At 45.6% G+C, this 24147-nt stretch overlaps 1 pseudogene across 1 annotated transcript; it reads right to left on the bottom strand.

Annotated features, from left to right (window-relative positions):
- Nucleotides 1–6089: 6089 nt before the first annotated feature.
- Nucleotides 6090–23834, bottom strand: LOC147465490 (uncharacterized; annotated as a pseudogene). The gene is made up of 12 exons (XR_015189234.1): nucleotides 23707–23834; nucleotides 23172–23392; nucleotides 22384–23053; nucleotides 21990–22262; nucleotides 21800–21897; nucleotides 21434–21688; nucleotides 20791–20928; nucleotides 9948–10275; nucleotides 9472–9680; nucleotides 9246–9388; nucleotides 9086–9154; nucleotides 6090–8947 (listed from the first exon to the last, which is right to left on the bottom strand). The product of XR_015189234.1 is annotated as an uncharacterized LOC147465490 (transcript).
- Nucleotides 23835–24147: the final 313 nt, after the last annotated feature.

The raw sequence follows: 24147 nt of genomic DNA, 5'->3' as shown, positions 1-24147 counted from the left end.
TGGAGTCGAAGATTATGCATGAGGAAGATGATATGGAAACTTTCCTTGCTAGTGTCAAGGATATCAATGAGCAGCTTATTTCTGCAGGTGAAGTCATATCAGACAGTTCCCTTGTGCAGACTGTTCTTGATGCCTTACCATATTCCTACCAGACTTTTGCTAGTACTTGGAGACTGATGACCCAACGAAATCCTGAAGTTGTCAAGTTTGATGCATTATGCACATTGCTGTTGCAAGAGTCACTTTCTAGAAAAAATAGGACTAGGTAGCGTGCAGTTGAACAGGATTTTATTGCTTCTCAAAGAAAGGGTGGTAACAGTAATGCAGCCACTTCTTATGGTTCTGCTGCGAGTGGCAAAAATTATGTTCCTAATGCTTCTGCTGGCAGTACTTCGTCTGACAATTCTGGTGATAAGGGCAAAAAGAAGATGCGTTGCCATTATTGTAAAGCCAATGATCACTTGATCAAGTCGTGTCCTAAGTTGAAGGCCAAAGAGGCTAAGAAGAAAGAGGGCAGTTCCACTGCAAATGCTGGTTCCACTACAAATGCAGCCATTGTTGAGTCTTCTGTGAAAGGAGACTGTGATGCTGATGTTGATGCCGAATGGGCTTTTAGCGCAGAGTGCACTTACAATCCTGCTGTCCATGATGCATGCTTGTTTGCTGCAGATTCACATGTGTGGTATTTCGACAGTGGTGCTACAAAGCACATTACCTCACATCGTGAATTGTTTACCTCTCTCGAGTCTGTCCCTCATGGGAAATTCAGTCACTTGTGCCAACAACGCCTCTTATCCAGTTCAAGGAGTTGGAAAGATTGTGCTCACTGCTGCTAATGGCAATTCCTTCACATTTGTTGATGCACTTTATGTACCTGGGATCAAGAAAAATCTCTTGTCTGTATCCGCACTTGCTAGACTTGGACTTGTAGTCAAATTTGTGGATGACAGATGTACAGTTCATGATCTCAGTTTCGGTGATGAAATTGTTGCATCTGGGCTTTTGTGCCGTGGGCTGTATAAGCTCACTTTGTATGACAAGTGTGGAAAAAATTTTGCAAATGTTGTTGCAGATTCAAGGGCTATTTCAGATGCAAAACTTTGGCATGCACGTTTTGGTCATCTGAATTTTGCCAGTTTGCTGCGTTTGCAGAAATCTGATATGGTTGCTTCTTTGCCGCCTCTTGAAGCACCTGTCAAACATGTTTGTGAAGGTTGTATTTTGGGTAAGATGCAGCGTTCTAAATTTCCAAAGGATGGTTCAGTTCGGGCCACATGCAGGTTGCAGCTTGTGCATAGTGATGTTTGTGGGCCCGTGCAAACTCCGTCCTTGGGCAATTACCTGTACTTCGTGACTTTCATTGATGATTACTCCAGGCATGCATGGGTATTTCCGCTTAAAGCGAATTCCGAAGTTTTTATGTGCTTCAAACAATTTCTGGCTATGGCTGAAAATGTCTCAAAATGTACTATGGGCACCCTCCGTTCCGATCGAGGGGGGGAGTATATGTCTCATGAATTTAATGCATTTCTAGCTAGTTGTGGGATAAAACACCAATGTACAGTGCCTTATACACCGCAGCAAAATGGTGTTGCTGAGAGCAAAAACAGGTCACTGACGGAAATGGCACGAAGTATGGTCAAAAGTCAAGCTTTGCCGCATTCTTTTTGGCTTGAGGCCATTATGTGTGCCACTTATGTACTTAACAGGTGTCCTACGAAAGCTTTGCTGTCTATTACTCCATATGAAGCATGGCATGATAGAAAGCCTTCTATTGAGCACATGCGTGTTTTTGGCTGTTTGGCATATGCTTTGGTGCCACAAGTGCAGCGCAGAAAATTGGATGATAAGGCTGTCAAATGTATTTTTGTTGGTTATAGTGTTGAAAGCAAAGGTTACAGGTTGTATCATCCGCAAACAAAACGTATCTTGGTTTCACGAGATGTAGTGTTTTTGGAAGATTCTGTTCAACCCTTGCTGTCATGTACTGGAGACAGTAATGTACTAGATTCTGTTCAGCCCTTGCTGTCATGTACTAGAGACAGCAATGTAAGCTCACAGGACATTTATGACACTTTGTTGCCTTTTTTCAGTGGCGGAAATATGAATGTAAGTTCCAATGAGGCAAATGTACAACCTATGGGGGTTTCTGAAAATGTTTTAGATCAGCCTATTACTGATGCAGATGTACATGATGTACTTGATGAGGAAAGGGCTGAAAATAAGCAGGCTAGAGGTATGCCAAAATGGCTGGTGCACACTTTGCGTGACAGTAAATTGGATGCACCTTTGTCTAGTCGTACTCGTTCAGGCTCTCTCCATGCATCTTATGCATCAGATTGTTATGCGTTGGCTGTGTCTAGTTTACATGATGTTGAGGAGCCTCTGTCTTTTGATGAAGCACAAAATTCAGAAAATTGGATGGCTGCCATGCAATCAGAATATGATGCACTTACAGAGAATGACACATGGACTTTATGTGATTTGCCTCCTAGCAAAAAGGCCATTGGTACAAAGTGGGTTTATAAGTTGAAACGCAAGCCGGATGGTGAGATCGATCGCCATAAGGCTCGACTTGTTGCAAAGGGTTATGCACAGCAAAAAGGCATAGATTATGAAGAGACTTTTGCTCCCACTTGTCGTATGACTACTGTGCGTTTTCTATGTGCATTGGCAGCTCATTTTGGTTGGGATGTACATCAATCAGACATTGTTACTGCTTTCTTGAATGGTGACATATTTGAGGAAGTTTATGTAACGCAGCCTCGCGGTTTTGTCATAAAAGGACAAGAGGACAAAGTGTGCAAATGTAAGAAGGCTTTGTATGGGTTGAAGCAATCTCCTCGTGCTTGGTATGAGAAAGCTGACACTCATTTGGTTAAACGAGGCTTTCGTAACAGTCCACCAGAAAGCACATTGTTGTAAAGCGTGAGGATGATGTATTTCTCATTGTGGTTCTTCATGTTGATGATTTGCTGATCACTGGACCAAATCAGAGACATATTGCTGAATTTAAGGCTGATTTGAATGCTACTTTCAAGATGAAAGATTTGGGGCTGTTGCATCATTACTTGGGTATACAGTTTAAGCAGTGTGATGGTGGTATTGCCTTGTGTCAGAAAAGTTACATAGAGACATTGCTATGTAAGTTTGGACTTGAGGATTGCAAACCGATTGCCACTCCCATGGAAACATGTTTGAAGTTAAGTCTACATGATGCTGGTGATCCTGCTGATGTCACTCTTTACCAAACTGTTGTTGGCTGCCTCATTTATGTATGCAACACGAGGCCGGATATTAAGTTTGCAGTCTCACAGGTCAGCAGAATTATGCATAGCCCATGGTCTAAGCATTGGCAGGCTGTTAAGAGGATTTTTCGCTACCTTAGTGGCACTTTACATCTTGGCTTGTTTTATCCCAAGCCGGGATCATTGCCGCCAGACTTACATGATTTTTCGGACTCAGATTGGGCTGGTTGTTTTGACACACGAGTGTCCACAAGTGGTTTTTGTTTCATGCTTGGCAGTTCATGTATATCATGGTTGAGCAAGAAGTAACCTACTGTGGCCACTTCGAGTTGTGAGGTTGAGTACAGGGCAGTCTTCACAGCTACGGTTGAGTGTGTATGGCTCAGACGCCTTATGGCTGATTTGGGTGTTGGACAGGACACTGCCAACACTATCTACACTGACAGTCAGAGCGCATTGGCAGTTACGAGGAACCCAGTTTTTCATGCTCGCACAAAGCACATTGAGGTGCATTACCACTATGTCAGGGAGAGGCTCTCAGTAGGAGAGATCAGCTTGGCTTATGTGCCAACACAGGACAACCTTGCAGATCTTTTCACAAAGGCATTGTCTCGTGAGAAGCTTGAAGCTTTCCGCAAAGCTTTGGGCTTACTCTCCTTTGTGGACTGATCCTGTCCTCAGGGCATGGCACTTCCCTTTACTCATGTGCCAACTCTTGTTCACCGCATCACTCCAGGGGGGATTTGTTACCATATACATGTGGTAGTGATGTGTGTGAACACACTAGGACCGCCGGGGCATTTTTTCCCTCTTTAGGAGGTTTTTTCCCCCGTGCATTGTATATACGCCCATCACTCTAGGGTTATCTATCTTTCCATTGCACAATAAGTAACACACTATCTATCGTGTGCCTTGAGCTTCCTTCATCTTCTCCAAGCTGTGTGTGTTTCTCTGCAACCCTAATTCCAACAGATACACCGTGTGCGAGCCACAAATGGCTCCAAGCACACAACACGCCTAAACTAGTAAGCTCAAAGATGGCGTTGGTGTGTCACTCACCGCTCTACGCTTGCTTCGTGGAGGATTCCTCGCCACGAAGAAGAGGAGACGCCGATACGCCGCCCTCAACTGCCTCGCCGCCGTCGTGCTGCCGCAATGCTCGATCACTCTCTCTCTCTCTCTCTCTCTCTCTCTCTCTCTCTCACACACACACACACACACACACACACACACAAGGAGATGAAGAAGAAGAAGATGGAGCAAGAGCACTCTTCAATTGCACAAATGAGAGAATGAGTGAATTTTAGGTTTAGTTGACTTTTATATGATCTCACCCCATTCACACTTGGGCGCTCATGCTTAGCCAACTAATCCCTTGAATGTTTCAGTTAGAGTGCGCCTCTCATCGACGATCACGCTTACCCTTTTCCTATTGGACCGACAAGCGCGGTACCTGACTCTACCAAGTAAATAATACGTCCGTCGTAGGTGATATGGTGTCTGTGAGCCGTGAGGGTTAACATCACTCGTGAGGTGTTTAGGGCCTTGGGATTGAGTTCAACGAGGTGTTTTAAGTGAAAATTCTAATCGCAACCATTGCCTAACCTTAGAGTTTTCATCTCTTCAATTTGTGTAGTTAAAAGTGAAATTAGCTAGTTGTATGATTTATCTAGTTGATCTGTGATTTTCGATGCACTTCAATTCCAATTCTCTTACAGGAGTTGGACATGAAGATGGCTTTCTATAGAGAGCGTCTTCTCCAACTCATAGGGGGATGAATTTGTGATTTGACCCAGCTATTTGGATACACATATATCTCGTGTGTTATGGTGTACCATTGATCAGATACACGAATATCTTCACACAAGCTTGAGATTGAGACTAGTAGATTTAGAGGGATACCAACAACTAACAGGATATGCTACCTATGCAATGCAAAGCCAAAGACAGCGATGCATTATATATGTCAGTGCATAGTGTATTACAAAATATGGGGCCTCTTCCATTGTCTATTCAAAGAAGGCTTTGGACCCTTCTCTAGAGTCATGAGCTATCAAGACCAAAGATGATTGGACTGTATCTACTTGAGTTACACATACACAAAGATGGTTTATTGAGGAGATATAGAGAGAGACAATCTCAAAGACAACTTATTGATTTCCGAACACTGGAAAATAGAGTAGTCACCATTGCAAAGGTCAGCTCACTCACACTCACGGTACTCTCATTGACCGAGCACTGGAGCTAAGGAGATCGAGATGCCCACGATTGAGGAGAAGAGCTTCACAACATCGACAAAGCCTACAACAGAGGATTTGAGTCATACTATCTCGACATCCAAAGTACATATGAGAATGGATTCATCACCCATTATATCACCATCTATTGGGCACCCATTATACCCCACATAGTTCTACTAGTAGCACTTCTAGATTCATCTTAGTCTCTCTTTTTTGTATCCAAACATGGTATCAGATTCACCAATTTTGGCCTTTTGAATACGTCAATATATTATTTCATTTCTCTTTGTGTAGTAGATTCCAAGGAGTATCAAGCCATGGCCTTGTGTCAACCATGTCAACTCAAACTTGCACTCTTAGTTAGTAATAGTTAATCTAATGTCGGTGTCAATTGAAAATTGACACCACCATTAAATATAACCAAATGACATGCAAAACATAGTATATATGTATTCAAGTGACAATTGAGTATCGCTATGGCTATTGTATTCGTTTACATAAGATTAGTGGGTTAGTTTTCCCTAATCATTTACCAACCAAGCAACAAAGCAAGCCTCGTGATTCTATCACTTGTTATGTTTCAAATTGGATTTTCTAGTTTGCCAAAATATAGACCTACTTTTACAATATATTTTTTCAAAATTTAAGAGTAGTCTTAGTTTCATTTGGCCTCTCCAATAGTCTTAAATGAGGATACTGGACTACTATTTACTTACTTAGGTTGCTACATACTTAAGAAACGATGAACATAGGCCTATTTACATATGCTTTTGTCAAGGAGGAGAGGGGCTTTAACTGTGGCCACTGGTTCAACCCCTACCTCATGCAGGTAGCTTGGGGGGGGGAGACAAAGCATGTCTACATATTGTTTCGTAGCTTCCTTCATCACTTTCACATTCCCTTCGCACTGGGTTCCCCATCCTCTGTCCACATGTTACAACATCCCTCTTCACATCCACTGTTGGAGTCAAGCTGTACTATGCTTGGAAGGGCTTCGCTTTTAGACATACAACACGCAGGAGGAGCACTCAAAGATGTGTTCATTGTGCAGCAATGGCCTGTCGCGGCAACGCTTCCTAAATTCTTTCATATTGGTTGCGCTGCTGCTGGCATGTCTGCCTTTAGGCTCTGGCTTTCACAACATGGCCGTTCACAGCCATCGAAGGATTTGAGCTGTAAGCTTGCAGCTGGGGCTTTGCTTTCAGATGAACAAAATGCAGGAGAAGCACCCGACAAAGCAATGTTTGGGCAGCGCTCGTCAGTCATGGCGGCACCTACAAATTTTCTTTGCAATGGCTCCACTGCTATAGACTCGTCTAACTTTCGGCTCCCCCCTTGACAACAACCCCGTTTACAACCATCAACGGATTTGAGCTGCAAGCTTTGAGCTGGGGCTTGGCCTTCGGAAGCACAAGCACCCAACAAGGTATTGTTTGTGCAGCACAGGTCCCTTTCAGCGGCATCTTCAAATTTCCTTTGAAATGGCTCTCCTGCTGTAGACTCATCTGCCTTATGGCTCCCCCCTTTGCAACATCCCAGTTGACAAACGTCAATAGATTTAAGCTGCAGGCTGGGAGGTGGGGCTTTGCTTTCAGACACACATGCAGGGGAACTGCCCAAATGAGTATTGTTTGTGCAGCATTGGCCAGTTTTGGCAGCACCATCAGGTTTCCTTTGCAATGGCCCACCTGCAGTAGACTCGCCTGTCTTTGGACTACCCAATAAGGTTTTGTTTGTGCAGCACTGGCCAGTTGTAGCAGCACCTTTAAATTTCCTTTGTAATGGATCCCCTGCTGTAGACTCGCATGCCTTTCGGATCTCCCCTTCACAACATCCCCTTTCACAGTCGTCTATAGATTTGAGCTGTAAGCTTGGAGCTAGGGCTTTGCCTTCAGAAAGACAACAAGCAGGGGAACTACCCAACGAAATATCATTTGTGCAGCATTGCATTGCTGTGGCAGCACCTTCGTTATTGCTTTGCGATGGCTTCCCTGCTGTGAACTCACATACCTTTTGGCTTCCTCCTTGGCAACTTCCCCATTCACAACCATCAATAGATTTGAGCCGTAAACTTGAAGCTGGAACTTTGCTTCCAGGCATACTACATGCAACAGTAGCAACCAAAGGCTTAGTGGTTCCGCAGCAATGGCCAATCCTTGCAGTACTTTCAGACTTCTTCTGCATTGGCACTCCTATTTCTGACTCATCTGCCTTTCGGGTTGGCCCTTTACAGCATCCCTTCTCACAACCATCAAGGGATTTAAGCTGTACGCTTGGAGCTGGGGCTTGGCTTTTCAAGGCACAACAGGCAGGGGTAGCACCGAGTGAAGCATCAGGCGTCCAGCTCTGTCTTGTCATGGCAGCAGCTTCACAACATCCTTTCTCACAACAATTGATGGGTGAAAGTGGTAATTTTGGAGGACTTTGGCTTTTAGCAGCACAGCACGCCGGGGTAGCACCCAATGAACTATTGGTAGTGAAGCACTGACCAGCTGTGCCCCTTGAGGTACACAAGTTCACGGCTTGCCTAGAGCTGTATGGAGTCTCTAGGACATTGGGTTTTATGGTGATGCCACAAGAGGCATCACTTTCTGCTTGCATCATACTGGTAGTGGTGTTCCTGCTACTACAGCCAGTACAACATTTACTAGAGCAACAAGAGCACTCGCTCAAGTTTCTTCTACTGTCTGATTGCTTCAAGAGTAAGCCTTCAAGCTCTGGAATGTTAATTGATGAGCAGATTCCTTCATCTATGCCTAGGCAATCTTTATCATAGGTGTCTCTATTGCTCACTCTTCGTCTCATTCCATTGTTTGCACCCCTCATATCACAACAAGACTTCGCTGAACAACAGGACTGACTCGATTGATTTTCCTGCTTGGTACTTTGGGCAGATTCTCCGTTATTTTCCATTTTCTTTGGGCAGCAGGGTTCAGCTTCCGTGTCCATGTACTCCTCACTGCTCAGCAGGACACCTTTCTGGCAAACTTTGCTTTTGGGTTTCCGCCAAAATGTAAATAATCCTAGACGTCCTGCTTCATCCTTCTTCCTTTCTAGCAACAGTATGCTGTTAAATAGAACAAGTAGGCAAGTGCCAACATCTGCAAGGACAGCACCCCAAAGAGATGCATATCCGACTGCTGCAAGCACAATCACCAGCACTTTGGTTGTAATTGATAAAAAAATATTTTGCAGGATCTTCCTGCGAGCTTTTTGGCCAAGTCTCACAGCAACTGGTAGCTTTCGGAGATCGTTAGTCATGAGGGCTATGTCAGTTGTCTCCATAGCAATGGCAGTACCAGCAACGCCCATAGCAATGCCAACATCAGCAGCCGCTAATGCCGGGGCGTCATTAATTCCATCACCAACCATACCAGTAAGGCCGGCTGCTTTTAATTGCTGAAGCACCTCCACCTTGCCTTCAGGAAGCAATTGAGCATGCACATCAATTTGTCCAAGCTGCAAGCAAGACTAGGAAATCAGATTTGTTCATCTATACTGGTGTGAAGTGTAGCAAACCATGATATATACAGCGGCATTGTCATGATGTATGCAGAGTGCCTTTGTCTTTAGACCCGAAAAGGAAGAAGTCAATACCTTTCTCTGTACATTATTGGCCACTTCCAAACTATCTCCAGTTAGCATAGCTAGTCGGAGACCCAATCTCTGAAACAATGCGGTCTCAAGGGAGACCGTAAAATTCTCATTACTCTGCTACTTAATTATAACCAAGAACAACTTCGATGACAAGGCTTACCCTCATGTCTCTCACAGCCTCCCTGGCTTCTGGTCGAAGCTGGTCACCAGCACTCATAATCAATATTGGCTTTTCATCCACACCAATCCAGCAGATTGTTAAACCCTGGCTTTTCCAACTCTCCAGAAGAGCAGAATCGGCACCTGAAGCTACGTAAGGCATGTTAAGTATTACTCTGCAGAGAGCCATATTTGACAAACATGATGCCTGATATAGAAACAGTTACCTTCCAACCAAAGGAGCCGACTGGCTAAGCGTTTATTCCCAACAGCAATTTTATGACCATTGACGATTCCGCTCACACCTTCTCCAGGAAGTACTCTAAATTCATCCACAACGACCTCAGCATTTCCTGATTGTGCCCCATGCAGCCTAGCATAGTCCACTATAGCTGATGCAATGGGATGGCTTGCTTTGCTCTCAATGCATGATAGCCTGAAGCAATGATTCAACATAGAAAATTCTTCATTTTTCAGGTTCATAAGTGTCTGTTGATTTTGTGTAGTCAATTTCTTGGTCAATACACAAATTGTTTTGTACTCCGTACTCCATTAACATGACTAGATTGTGTGCAATAGTTGTGTTTAAGCCTTTTTTCTGACCCTTCTCCCACATTCTCAAGTTGAAGACTTTGTGTCCTTGTAAAGGTATAATAGACTAATTTGCACAATTAAAAAGTCGACCATATAGAGAGTAGTTTACCAAAATAGGACATCTTGTAGATCGGCTTCCTTGTTTAAGGCATGCACTTCTATTATTTGAAAGCAACCCTCAGTAAGCGTGCCAGTCTTATCCATAGCAACAACTTTCAGCTTTCCAAGAGCTTCCAAGTGTTTTCCACCCTTCACAAGGAGACCCAATCGAGCAGCTTGTGCTATTGCACAGGTTGTTGTAACAGGAGTGGAGATCACAAGAGCGCAAGGGCAAGCCACAACAAGTAGAACTAATGCCAAGTACATCCAGTGCCGAATGTTGTGCGCATGTACACTTACTGGAATTATTGTGAAAGCCAAAGCACCAGCTATCACAACTGCACATCATGAAAAAAATTAATCTGCATTTGATGATGTTAAAAAAAGCATTGGACAATCTCATTAGTCTATCCTCGAATCATGTCATTACTTTAAATCCGTGTCACTGCGCTATGCTTCAGCTCTAGACCTCGAATCATGTCATTACTTTAAATCAGCATCACTGCACTATGTTTCAGCTCTAGACTTCCATAGCCGAAATGCAATGTTTCACCCCGAAATGTTCAAGCCTCCATAAAGACCTTGGGAAAACGTCTAACTGAAATGCCTACATACCACATATATGTATGTGCATGTAAGGTTTAGCGGAATGAATGTTGTATTTTCTCAAGATTGAGTGGATTGTGCGTGCAACTGAATGAGACTGAGAGAAGGAGAGAGAAGAGATACGACACCGAGAGGTTGTAAAACCCTCCTCCGAAGGCCCCACTCTCGTCGGCGAGAGTGGTCTACTTGATTGCACAAAGGTGTACAATGCGTATGCAATGGACTGATGCAATGGGACTATGCCGATGACGACGACGGTGATGACGACGGCGACTTAGGCTGAAATTTGTTATCTTCTTCGTGGCTGAAAAATGACTGTTTTTGTCGGGCTAAATAATGGATGAAAAACGCTAAAGAGATCTAGGATTCTGCTGCGTTTTTGAAGGTACTACTGCCGGCTGAAACACTAAGTATCTGCTGCGGTTCAAGGGCTGAATTGCTGAGAGCAAAACGCTGCTTTTTCCTGCACTTAGGCTGCATTTTTGGAGAAGTTTCTTGGCTGAAAAAAACGCTGTGGCAGCAGAGGACTTCTTGCTGAAAATGGCAGTTTTCCAAGTGCTTAATAACTCCTTACCCGGCCTCGGTAGTCTGCTGCTGTGACGCCCCAGAATCTGGGCGCGTCAGGGAGGGGACCTTTTGGGCCCGGCTCGGACGGGACCGGCTCGGGTCGGGGTGTTTCTTCAAGGGGTCCTGGCGCAGACGGCACCGGCTCAGGAGGGCCCGGCTCGGACGGGACCGGCTCGGGTCGAGGTGTTGCTTCAAGGGGTCCTGGCGCGGACGGCACCGGCTCAGGAGGGCCCGGCTCGGACGGGACCGGCTCGGGTCGAGGTGTTGCTTCAAGGGGTCCTGGCGCGGACGGCACCGGCTCAGGAGGGCCCGGCTCGGACGGGACCGGCTCGGGTCAAGTTGCCTTCACGGGGGCCCGGCTCGAACGGGACCGGCTCGGGCGTGGTTGCGTTCCATGGGTCGACGGCCGTTTGCGTTTCGCGGGTCTTCGCGGGTCTTGCGTTCCGGGTCCCTAGCCCCACGTAGCCTCAGGCTCCGCCGCACTGACGGAGGGTTATAGCGTGCCCCGGGGAACCTTGCGTGGAGTCCCCACGGCGAGTGCGTGGAGTGAGGCTACCGTGTCTAGGTGGGGGGTCCCCTCCCGTGGCCGGTCTAGGGAGGCTCATACCCCTTATATACACCCCCGGTTGAAGAGAGTTCGACGACCGCGTCGAACGTGGGAAAAGAGTGCTTGGCTATGCATGAGGCCGTGGGGACAAAGGGGTGCATATAAGTGCAAAGTGAGCAAAACTGTTCCCAAATGCAAGTAAGTAGGCATGCTTTGTTTTTGTACTTTTGAGAATAAAGTGAGTGTGTATTTTTGGCTTTTTGGCAGAAGGTTGAAAAGATATGCTTTGAACACCCAAGTAGAATTCCCCATACTTGAGCGTTCCCCGAATAGGTAACCCAGTGTGCGCGGAGCCACCTGCTGCGTTGGCCCGCGCGGAGGCTTCTTGAAAGCCAAATCTGAAAGAGCGTTCCGTCGCAATGCAGCACTTGCGAGTTGGTCCCTGTTTGGACGTCATTTGGAGGGCAAGCTCGGGGCCCTGTGGTCTCTTTGTAGACTTGAATGGGTCTTCAGCTCAGCATGGGCCACAAAAGTGGCCGGGGCGCGACGAACACCGTTGGCTTGGTTCGTCGCGTTTTTGTTGTTTCTCTGTTTTTGATATAAAGAGCCCTGTCTGGCTCGCATCTGCCTTTTTCTCATGTGGAGAGCCCTGTCTGGCTCACATCTTTGCTTTTTGTGTTTGGAGGTGCCCGGCTCGGATCGGGGCCGGCGCGGGTCACGGGTGACGGCCCGGTGTTCAGGACGCGTCACGGGGACATTCTTGTCATGCGGGGGTGCCCGGCTCGGATCGGGGCCGGCGCGGGTCACGGGTGACGGCCCGGTGTTCAGGGAACGCGTCACGGGACGGAGGGCGTGTGGTTGCTTTCTGGAGCTCTCTTCACCAAGATTTTGACGACCCGGGCCATTGCGGTTGGAGTCGTCGTGAGGATCGTGCGCGTCGGGCACGTCGGTCTTCGGCTCGTTTCCAGGAGCTCTTTTCTGGAGCTCTGATACCAAGTGTGACGCCCCAGAATCTGGGCGCGTCGGGGAGGGGACCTTTTGGGCCCGGCTCGGGTCGGGGTGTTTCTTCAAGGGGTCCTGGCGCGGACGGCACCGGCTCAGGAGGGCCCGGCTCGGACGGGACCGGCTCGGGTCGAGGTGTTGCTTCAAGGGGTCCTGGCGCGGACGGCACCGGCTCAGGAGGGCCCGGCGCGGACGGGACCGGCTCGGGTCGAGGTGTTGCTTCAAGGGGTCCTGGCGCGGACGGCACCGGCTCAGGAGCGCCCGGCTCGGGTCAAGTTGCCTTCACGGGGTCCCGGCTCGGACGGGACCGGCTCGGGCGTGGTTGCGTTCCATGGGTCGACGGCCGTTTGCGTTTCGCGGGTCTTCGCGGGTCTTGCGTTCCGGGTCCCTAGCCCCACGTAGCCTCAGGCTCCGCCGCACTGACGGAGGGTCATAGCGTGCCCCGGGGAACCTTGCGTGGAGTCCCCATGGTGCGCGAGTGCGTGGAGTGAGGCTACCGTGTCTAGGTGGGGGGTCCCCTCCCGTGGCCGGTCTCGGGAGGCTCATACCCCTTATAGCTGCAATTTGCTTGATGAAATCGCTGAATTGCTGAGTTTTGCTTGGCGTTAATAGTGGCCAAAAACGCTGAAGTGACCAGTGGGAAAAACGCTAACTTTCAATGCTTGCTGGCGATATCTGCATAGGAGGAAAGTGCTAGGGCAGCCAGAAGAGTGGGCGATCCCAAGATGAGGATGATGCGGGGGAATGGGCCTCACCAAGTTGCTTGGAGAGGGTCTTGCTGAGAGAGGGAGGGAAACACCTGTTGCTTGGTAGCCTGCTGTGCTCCTTGGCTCATCTGCCAATTTGTGCTAACTTGGGTTTGCTTATAGATTAACTTACCCAATTTGCCCTACTGAGTACCCAACAAATGTCACATAATAAATAAGTGAAAAATGTTAAAAATAGGGAAAAATGGGATAAAGTCATCTGAAAAATCCTCAAACTGACTCTGATGGAATCTGATGGAAATGCTTATGCTTATGCAGTGTGCAACCAGAGGATATGCATCTACACTGAGTGGTTGGGCATGCACGGTCTACGAATAGACTCACAAAAGTGTCAGATCACTTCTAATCTAACTTGACTGGACTTGACGGAAACCCTGCTATGATGTAGCTTGTCCACGGACACATAGGGTTGGGATGTGTCACTGACACCCCCTCATTTTTAAAGTGAGGTACTGGTACCGAGCTGCATGGCTTCCTTGTAGTCTGCCAACAACTCTGGATAATCCTTGAAGAACTCTTCGTCTACCCACACCGCTTCATGGGTTCCTCGATCTTTGAACTTCAAAAAATACTGTCGTACTTGTTTCTTCGAACCATGGCGAAACCGATGCAACAAGACTTGCTCCGGCTCCATAACTTCTGCTTCATCGATGATCTCCGGTTCTTCTTCTTCCGAAACGTCCTTTGGAGGTGTTCCCTGAAACACTTTCAACCAAGAAACATGGAAAACGTTGTGCATTGACCATGAGTTAGGCAACTTCAATTTCATTGAAACCTCATTAATCTTTTTGATGACTGGAAATGGACCATACATACGAAAAGATAATTTAGGACATTTCTTTCCAACTTGCTTAAGACGCTGTTTCATAATTCGTAGATACACCCAATCTCCTTTCTTGATCGAGACCTCCTGACGATGCTTGTTAGCCTGTCGAGAATAAGATTCATGAGCCTTGCTTAGCCGAAGCTTCACACTCTCAGAAATCTCATCCAATGACTGACTCTTAGCATTGGCATCAAGCATTTGACTGACCGATCGAGTCAACAATGACTGGAATCGGCGGCCAAAAGCTACCTCATACGGAGTTCGACCAATAGCAGAAAAGAAGGAATCATTGAGAATAGCCTGTACCAATGGGAGATAGAGCTCCCATTGAGACTGCTGATCATGAACATAAGACTTCAACACATCAAAAGCCAACTCATTATAAATTTCCGTTTGACCATCTGATTGTGATGAAAAGCGGATGAAAAATTTAACTTTGTGTCAAAATTTTCAAAGAGTGTACGCCAAAAGTTGGACGTAAACTTAACATCCCTATTGCAAACAATGGACTTTGGCAAACCACAGAGGGGATACCAATGCTTTATGAACAATCGTGCAACATCTTGTGCAATAACTGTGGCCTTACAAGGAATCAACATGCAAAATTTGCTAAAACGATCAACAATAGTTAAACATTGAGTGTTCCTTGAATGCTGACTTGGTGGTAAGTTAGTCACAAAATCCATAGAGATATCCTGAAAAGGTCCCTCGGGAATAGGCAGCGGAAGCAAAAGGCCTTGCTGCTTACCCCGAGGAGCTTTCACTTTTTGACATATAGTGCAATGTGTGACATAACTAAACACATCTTTTCGCATTTTAGGCCAATAGAAAAATCGTTCAATCTTTTCCAATGTGGTGTTCATACCCATGTGCCCACCCGTGATGGAGTCATGTGCATCATGCAATATGGCTGGCCTGAGAGAGGGCAACACACATAGACGCTGACGAAAAAATAACAATCCATCACAAATGAGATAGTTGTTGGGCCCTTGGGAAGCATGTCACGATTGTGACTATGTTAACAACAATACATCTACTCCTAGTTGCAGATACGCGAAGTGCCATGCCAACGAGGACCCCTGCGCTTGGATAGTCACACCCCTTCGCCTAAAGGACGTGTCTCTTCGCCAAAAGCCACACTCCTTCGACGATTGGTCACACCCTTTTGCTCTACGGGTGCGACTCTTCGTCCAATGGTTGCAGCTCTTCGCCGAAAGGATGTGTCTTAATCATGAGTTTAAGTACTTAATTAAGGATTAGCACCTAGAATCCTCACAGTGGTATCAGAGCAAATTTTTTCCGGGACCCAAAGGTTGTGAGCCTCTCACCCTCGCCCCTACACTCTACCCCTTCCCGGAGTTGCATGGAAGCAGAAGAAAGATGGTACGCATGTGCATACAAGCATGAGGTAACTTAAATCTATTCTGTTCCAATTACATACATATAGATAATAGAACAAAGGACAGGGATGCAAATGTGGGTGTGCGGGAGTGCCACGTACCTGGCCTCCTCATCGGGTGGTGTCCCTTCGAGATTGTGCGCGCACCTCTTCATGTGAAAGGACAGTACCTCTTCACCTTGCTCGCACCCTTTCGCATACGGGTGTGTCGCTTCGCCTGTGTGCCCATTCACTCGGCAAGGGGCTGAATTCCCTTTGTTGGCTGCTGCATATCCAAAGGGCACCTCTTCCCAAGAGGGCACAAGAAGCCACCCCTTCCCAAAGATCGCACCCCTTCCCTGAGAGTCACGTACACTGGAGGCTGAATTTCTGAAAACGTTGGGCTGAGTTTCTTGCAAACGATGGGCTGCCCATGTTGAAACGCTGGCTGATTTGCACGTGCTGTCTGGCTGAATTTTATGCGCTGGCTGAATTAGTCGCTGGCTGAGATTAGCTACGCTGGCTAGTTTATTACGCTAGCTGCACCTTATGAATCGCCACGCCCAAGTAAACTTGGATTCGTGCGATCACAACAAGCAAAAAAATTATTGTGGTTCATCCCTTGAGTAATGCAGAACACTTCCAAAGCTCTGATACCAATGTAAGGTTTAGCGGAATGAATGTTGTATTTTCTCAAGATTAGTGATCTTTATTGCTCAAGGTTCCTTTTAGTTCTTTAAGGAAAGAGAGAGCTTTCCGTCTTGTAGAGTGCTGTGGTCACGAACAGAGTGAGTGGATTGTGCGTGCAACTGAATGAGACTGAGAGAAGGAGAGAGAAGAGATACGACACCGAGAGGTTGTAAAACCCTCCTCCAAAGGCCCCACTCTCGTCGGCGAGAGTGGTCTACTTGATTGCACAAAGGTGTACAATGTGTATGCAATGGACTGATGCAATGGGACTATGCCGATGATGACGACGGCGACTTAGGCTGAAATTTGTTACCTTCTTCGTGGCTAAAAAATGACTGTTTTTGTCGGGCTGAATAATGGATGAAAAACGCTGAAGAGATCTAGGATTCTGCTGCGTTTTTTAAGGTACTACTGCCGGCTGAAACACTGAGTATTTGCTGCGGTTCAAGGGCTGAATTGCTGAGAGCAAAACGCTGCTTTTTCCTACACTTAGGCTGCGTTTTTGGAGAAGTTTCTTGGCTGAAAAAAACGTTGTGGCAGCAGAGGACTTGTTGCTGAAAATGGCAGTTTTCCAAGTGCTTAATAACTCCTTACCCGGCCTCGGTAGTCTGCTGCAATTTGCTTGATGAAATCGCTGAATTGCTGAGTTTTGCCTGGCGTTAGTAGTGGCCAAAAATGCTGAAGTGACCAGTGGGAAAAACGCTAGCTTTCAATGCTTGCTGGCGATATCTGCATGGGAGGAAAGCGCTGGGGCAGCCAGAAGAGTGGGCGATCCCAAGATGAGGATGATGCGGGGGAATGGGCTTCACCAAGCAACTTGGAGAGGGTCTTGCTGAGAGAGGGAGGGAAACACCTGTTGCTTGCTAGCCTACAGTGCTCCTTGGCTCATCTACCAATTTGTGCTAACTTGGGTTTGCTTATATATTAACTTACCCAATTTGCCCTCCTGAGTACCCAACAAAAGTCACTTAATAAATAAGTGAAAAATGTTAAAAATAGGGAAAAATGGGATAAAGTCATATGAAAAATCCCCAAACTGACTCTTATGGAATCTGATGGAAATGCTTATGCTTATGCAGTGTGCAACCAGAGGATATGCATCTACACTGAGTGACTAGGCATGCACGGTCTACGAATAGACTCACAAAAGTGCCAGATCGCTTCTAATCTAACTTGATTGGACTTGATGGAAACCCTGCTATGGTGTAGCTTGTCTACGGACACACAGGGTTGGGATGTGTCACGCGACAGTACATGTATTGAACGAGAGTCATATTATATGCTGAACAAAACCATACAAGTTACGTAACTGTTTTTGCATCCATTAGAGTTGAAATCTGCTCTGAGTGAAGTGCCCACGTGACAATTTATGCAAGAGGGTTCCAAAAGTGGAAAACCTAATCTAATGGACTTGTCCGGACATGCAGACCCTGCAAACACGCTCGTAAAATTGCCGATACTAATCCTAGACATCCCTATCTAGGAAAAAAAGGAAAATTGCTCTCGAAGTTGATGAAGCATGTCCACGTGGCACACAGCCATGTACACGTGACAAGTATGCTGCTCCTTTTATATTGACTGTTGAGGTGCCGCGTCCGGAGTGCCGAAGTCGGGAAAATGTGCGCACATGGGAGTTCTCTGACGATAACTCACAATTTTGTGACCCATTTGACGAACAGACTGGACCGATGCATTCCTCTAACCTAGACCTACATGCACGTCATTTCAGATGCCCACCAAAGTGTAATAACATCTATCAAAACGCTTGTACAAACCATTTATCCAAGAGGGTTCTAAAACTGAAAAACCTAATCTAATGAACTCGTCCAAGTCTTGCAAACACACTCACAAAATTGTTGGTACTAATCCTCCTAGGATTCTAGACGCTCCTATCTAGGGATAAGAACAAAATTGGCTCTGGAAGTCGAGATGAAGCATGTCCACGTGGCACACAGAGCCATGTACACGTGACATCCCCTCCTACTTAAGGTGAAGTATTGGTACCAAACTCCATGCATGCCATAAGATGGTCTTGAACGAATGGCCTTCTAGATGATGTCTTCCAAGGCTACTTTTGAGAGAGAGGGTCCCGCAGGTGATGTAGAAATGTCCAAAAGACATGGATGGTGATGATACATCTACTCACAACCACTAGATTGCCTCCTAAATGATAAATAAATGATTCCCTTGTTGGTTACCGGCTAGCCTTTGCTGCCCCAACTCGAATGGTGTGAGCCAAACTGCAAACCGGATGGATGTGCGTAGACCAAGTGGCTGGATATGCAAACGTTGATGCCTACGAAGGTTACCACCCAACCTATGCTGCCCCTATACGAGAAGATTGGCGAGAGAAACGCCGAATGGGAAATGAAGCAAGATATATCCTTTGAAATGCCCACAAACCTTGGCAAGTCCTCTGTATGATGTCTCATGAAATCACCAAATAACTCCTCAAAGATAGAGGCTCGTCTTGGGGCTTCAACTAGATTGTCGTACGATGGAAGCTCTAGATGAATCCTCATCTCTGCAATGAATGTGGCTGCAAATGTAGGCTCGCGATGCCAATGAACTCCCACGGTGGTTGCCTCGGATTGGAACCCTTAGGCTTCGGATTGATGGCTTTCAATTGCTAAGAAGATGTAGTGTGGACCCGAAGTGCTGCCAAAGATTTGTACAAATCAATGACGATGCAATGCCTCTTCTAAAATGTTGGAATTCTAATAGGCTGATATGGATGGCGCCTTCCTTTGTCGACACAGGCCGCTAACAAATCCTATAACAAATCCTAATTCTCGCAATCAGCATCTTTATGTTTCCAATGCATGTCTTAAATGATGCGATCTATCATGTCGAAGAATTTGACTGCAAATATCCACGCTCAAATTTCTTAATGTCGAGGTGGTTGAGCGCGCACACCAAGTCAACTACCCTCTTGCAAGTGCACCACAACTATAACCCCCGGTATACAATGTTTGCATTTCCTATGCTCAAGGCGCACGGTCCTACAACACATACTCAAGCACCAAAGAGGAAAAAAAACTCAAAGATTAGCGCATTAGTGCAAAAGCTACAAAGCTCTGATACCAATGTCAGACGCAGCGGAATTGAAATGATGAAGATCTAGACTTTACACTTCCACACATCGTCACTTCTTCCCTTGCTCGATTCATGATTCTTTTTAGAGAGAGAGATGTGTAGAGGGACAATCCTCCTCAACGAACTCATGAGGCCCTGCAACCTTACAACCATAGTCACAAGGGACGCATTCTGGAACGGGGGACGGGGGACGGGGCTGAAATGGATTTTTAGTGTAAAAAAGAGAGCGGGACGGCAAGTGGGGACGGAAAAGTGGGGACAGGAAGCCCGAAAAAGGGCGTCCCCTGTTACTATGCTTACAACGGATCATCATAGAGATCATAGTGATTAGTGATCTCTCCACCCATCAAATATCTAACGAGACCAACTATGATGGTCTAGACTAGGTTGTGAGACAGAGAGGGGGCCAACAAGGCCATGTAGAAATAGTGGTTTAGTAAACTCAACAAAGAGTTTCTTGTAGCATACACAAAAGATACATAAATTGCTCGCTTTTACAGCATTAGAATTATATGGCAAAAACTTTGGGAGGCTAGGTTTCCATACAGATAAACTTTGTCACAGACGTTTCATTGCAAGGCATTTCACCAGCAGAATTAGACATTTCAGCCGTTTTGGCCCTTTCACGCTTCAGACCTATTGAAATGCATTTTGAGGTGATGCTGCTTTAAATACAACTCGTCTGTTCTCCTAGCTATTTAATATATGTCCATAACACCCACCTTAAAATTTCTGTAGACCCATCTAGCAGCCATAAAAGGTGTTACATTTGAATGATCAACAAAGCATAAATAATTGCATGTCTCGACGAACATTATGAATGACAGATCAGATCATCCATACATTATGCATGTATGCACAACGGAGGTCCTAATGTAATGTATGCATGACATTTAGTACATTAACCTAGTTCGCATGTTTCCCGGAGGCAAGAGGATAAGTAGGTTAAGAGTATGTTATCATAATAAATGTCTAACATGAATTGATTATGACATTCCATACATGAAAAAATATAGCTCAGTACATAAAACTCAAACAGATATCTTCATGCTTTGAAAGGAGCTGAAATCTTGAAATATCCTTCAAACATTAGAAAATCTCCACTCCAAGGTTGCTAAGGGCAGAATTTGAACCAGACTTTACAGACTATGACAAATGATGGATAGAGTAACAACAGGTGTGCAAAGTAACAATGATGGAAAACCAGCTTCAATCAAAAAAAATAGGTTGTATGCCATTACGATGAACACAGAATTGTTGTAAACTCAACAGAAGATGACATACAGGGCCACCGGAACAATACCTAGTTTTTAACCTCGCATTTGAGAAAACATTAAAAAATTGACACGTTGAAGAAAGACTAGAAGAACTTACGTGGAGTGTAGTATTTAGCAAATGACTCCATTAACTGCTCCACATGAGAGCGTTGAGTTTGAGCCTCCTCTACTAATCTTATCATCCTTGCTACAGCGGAATCTTCAGCCAAGGCCGAAGTTTCAACACAGATATATCCTAACAAAATCCCCAGGAAATTCAGTGGGAAGAAATAGCAGGAACGTTTGAAACTCCTACAGAAACCAGTTTTCTAGCTAAAATTGATTGTTACATACCATCACGAAGTCATTATGCATGCATCCATCCATACATATAATGCATGATGCAGGTAGGCACGCACGTATCTGTATGTATGTACTTCATATGTGACATATGTGTTTACATACATTAATATATAGAAATGTACACACACCCTAGCATGCCTACATACACATATATGTATATCTGTATATGTGTAAACACATACATACACAAATGCATGTGTACACTACACACGTGTGTGCATGTGCACGTGCGTACGTGTACATATGTTGAGGAGCACAAACGTTTGAACTTGAAATTTCTGAATTAATAGCATCACAGCTTAATCATCATCGACTTCAACCTCCATAAAAAGTGATACTAAATTCATAGAGACAAAAAAATGCAATCTCCTTTTACACTCCTTCCACAGAAGCAGCACCTGTCATATTGATGGTACCAGCCCAAACACGAGTACCAGCCTCCTTCTCTACAGGCAGTGACTCTCCAGTTAAGCTGCTTTCATCTACAGCACTCCTCCCAGATACTACAGTGCCATCAATAGGTATTGACTCTCCAGCTTTCACAGCAAGCCTTGTCCCAACTTTGACCTCCGAGACGTTTACCCTTGCACCAGTTTCTGCAAGGATTGCACTCTGGGGGCTAAACTTGCCACAGAAGATATCGCTAATCGTGCCTGAACATTGACTTTAAAGTCATGATAAGCGAAGAAAGATTTTTCACTAATTTTGATCAATGCACCACAGGCATGCACTAAAAAACAACACTTGAAAGAATAGAGAAATACCCTGTCCGATGACCTTGACTCAAGCCATTCCGCAAGAGCGAAGAGAAACACGATCAGACCAGCTTCTAGGTAGTCACCAAGGGCAATAGAACCAGCAACTACAAAATTCGAGCAGAACAGTGATTTGATATTCAGCTTGTAAAAAGCTTGAATGCATCGGTGTTCCTCTGGAGCCAATAAAATCACTTGCCTGCAATTATCATCAATATATTGATGTCCAGAATACAACGCCGCAGGGCTCTGAAACTTTTCAAAATGATTGGTGGGGCACCCACTGCCACAGCCCCAAGAGCAACCCATTTCAACGGGTAAAATGCATACTGAAACAATGCAATAAGGACAAAAAACCCAGAGGCAAACGTGTAAGGAGAAGGCCATTTGCGTGCAGCCTTCCACTCCCCTGTAACATGGATGCTGGCTTCCAGGTGTGCATTATTCAGCAATTTGACTGGCAATTCAGCAGCAAGCAAACACTTGTATTTTTAATGATGGTAGAATAAAATTGAATATTGTTAGATTCCAACATAAGAGGTCAGGTAGCAAGTATGAAAGAATACATGGGATAAACTGTACCTAGTCTGGCCGGGGAGTGGCAAAAGCATCGTGTTGCACCGTTACTAATCTAGCCGCAACATTCACATAGACTTCTTGCACTCCTGGGGCAGGCTCCAAAATCTTCTTGACCAAAGGGACTTCAGCAGGACAGCAAATTCCAAAAACATCAATTGCAGTCTTTTGCAGTTTAATTGGTTCAGCATCATTTTCTATATTTATGCTGACATCTGGTTCTTTCAACAAAGGTTGCATTGCATCAAAGACATGCCCTGAAGAATTCTCAGCTGACACAAGTTCGTCAGCTGCATTGGAAGGAAGTGATCTTGTTCTACTATCTGAGGCACCCATTTGCGGAGCCTCGAATTTGAATAAGGCAAAAGAACTAGTCTCCCGGTTCTTAGCTGTTTGATGATGTGGTTCTCCAATCTTTATGAGCCGCCCATGCTCCAACATTTCGCTATCATTTCCAAGAGCATGGCTGACAGCAAATGAACCATCGCTTAACGGAACTAGCCAGTCCAAGTGATCGCCATGTCTGATCTGCTCATGACCACAACCCTCCTTGTGCACGTGCAGCTCTCCTTTTACCTCATTGCGATGCAAGAAGTCTTGACTGTAGCTTTCATCAAGAACCTTAAAACATGAATCTGGAAATTCCCATGGAAATGGACCAAGACCACAACCTGCTGCTTCCATGCACTGAATTACAACAACAAATGTAACGTTAGAGACATAGTTAATATGCATGTCAGAAGAAAAGTTGGGCTAAAATCAGCAGAACTTTCGCATGAATGGACATAAGAGCAATACTGCTTACAAGAAAATGTCTTCAACGAGTTCGCCATGGTGAAGATGAGCATGAAAGCGACCATTGTTTGGCTTGCAAAATTGCTTGAATTTTTGGTCCTGTATACTCTGACCATGATCGATAAAGCATAATTCAGAGACGTCCACCTCTTGCTGAGGAGGCACAAGGAAACATGACATCTGGTTGCCATGGCGCAACAGAAAATGGCTTGCTTTATTGTGTTGATAAGGCTGCAGGAAGACGAAATGGGCACAAGTTAGACTTGATATATTTGCTCGATAAAGTTGTATGAAACTCATGATTTTGTTGGGTACTGACTAGCTATGATATTTGCCACGGCCACAAGAGGATATTACAAATTGCAATGCCTGTTGCAACAAGTTAAGAAGCAAAGGAGAGAAACGCCTTTTCTCTATTCGACAACTAGCTCGTAAACAGGTTTGTGTGAGTGCGCACGCAAGTGTATGTGCGTGCGTGTGTGTGTGTGTGTGTGGGGGGGGGGGGGGGGGGGGGGTGGCGGTGGGGGGGAGACGGAGGCGCTTACCATTGGCGATGGTGAGCCGTCCTCCATTGGCGAACTGATCAGAAGGGGCTCTGCGCAAGCGGAGGGAGACAAGAGCCATGAAATTTAAATTGAAAATAGGTCCATGTCTTAAACTAAAGAGATTAGTAAGTTGACCCGCATTAAACGGCGCATCATAATCTATTTGGCAATTTGGAATATACCATTTCCTAAGAGCCGAGTCCCGCTGCAGATCAGCAATATTTGTAGTATCAACTAGATTTCGTTGTTCAGCTGTCCCGCTCGAAGTACAGGTTTCAGTGGGATAAAGGAAATACAATAGCATGACTATGTATTGAAATAAGGGGCATGGCCCATGGGTGCTCTCTTTGTGAAAGGGAGTGATTAGAAGATGAGAACACAAGGCAAAGAGCTTACATATGCGTATTTGGGTGAGGATCTCGAACATATCTATAAAGAGCA

This window comes from Adiantum capillus-veneris, chromosome 1, assembly GCF_014529385.1.
Source record: "Adiantum capillus-veneris isolate H3 chromosome 1, ASM1452938v2, whole genome shotgun sequence".
Lineage (NCBI taxonomy): Eukaryota > Viridiplantae > Streptophyta > Polypodiopsida > Polypodiales > Pteridaceae > Adiantum > Adiantum capillus-veneris.
The sequence above is the reverse complement of the archived record's forward strand: the minus strand, read 5'-3'. Positions and strand labels throughout refer to the sequence as shown.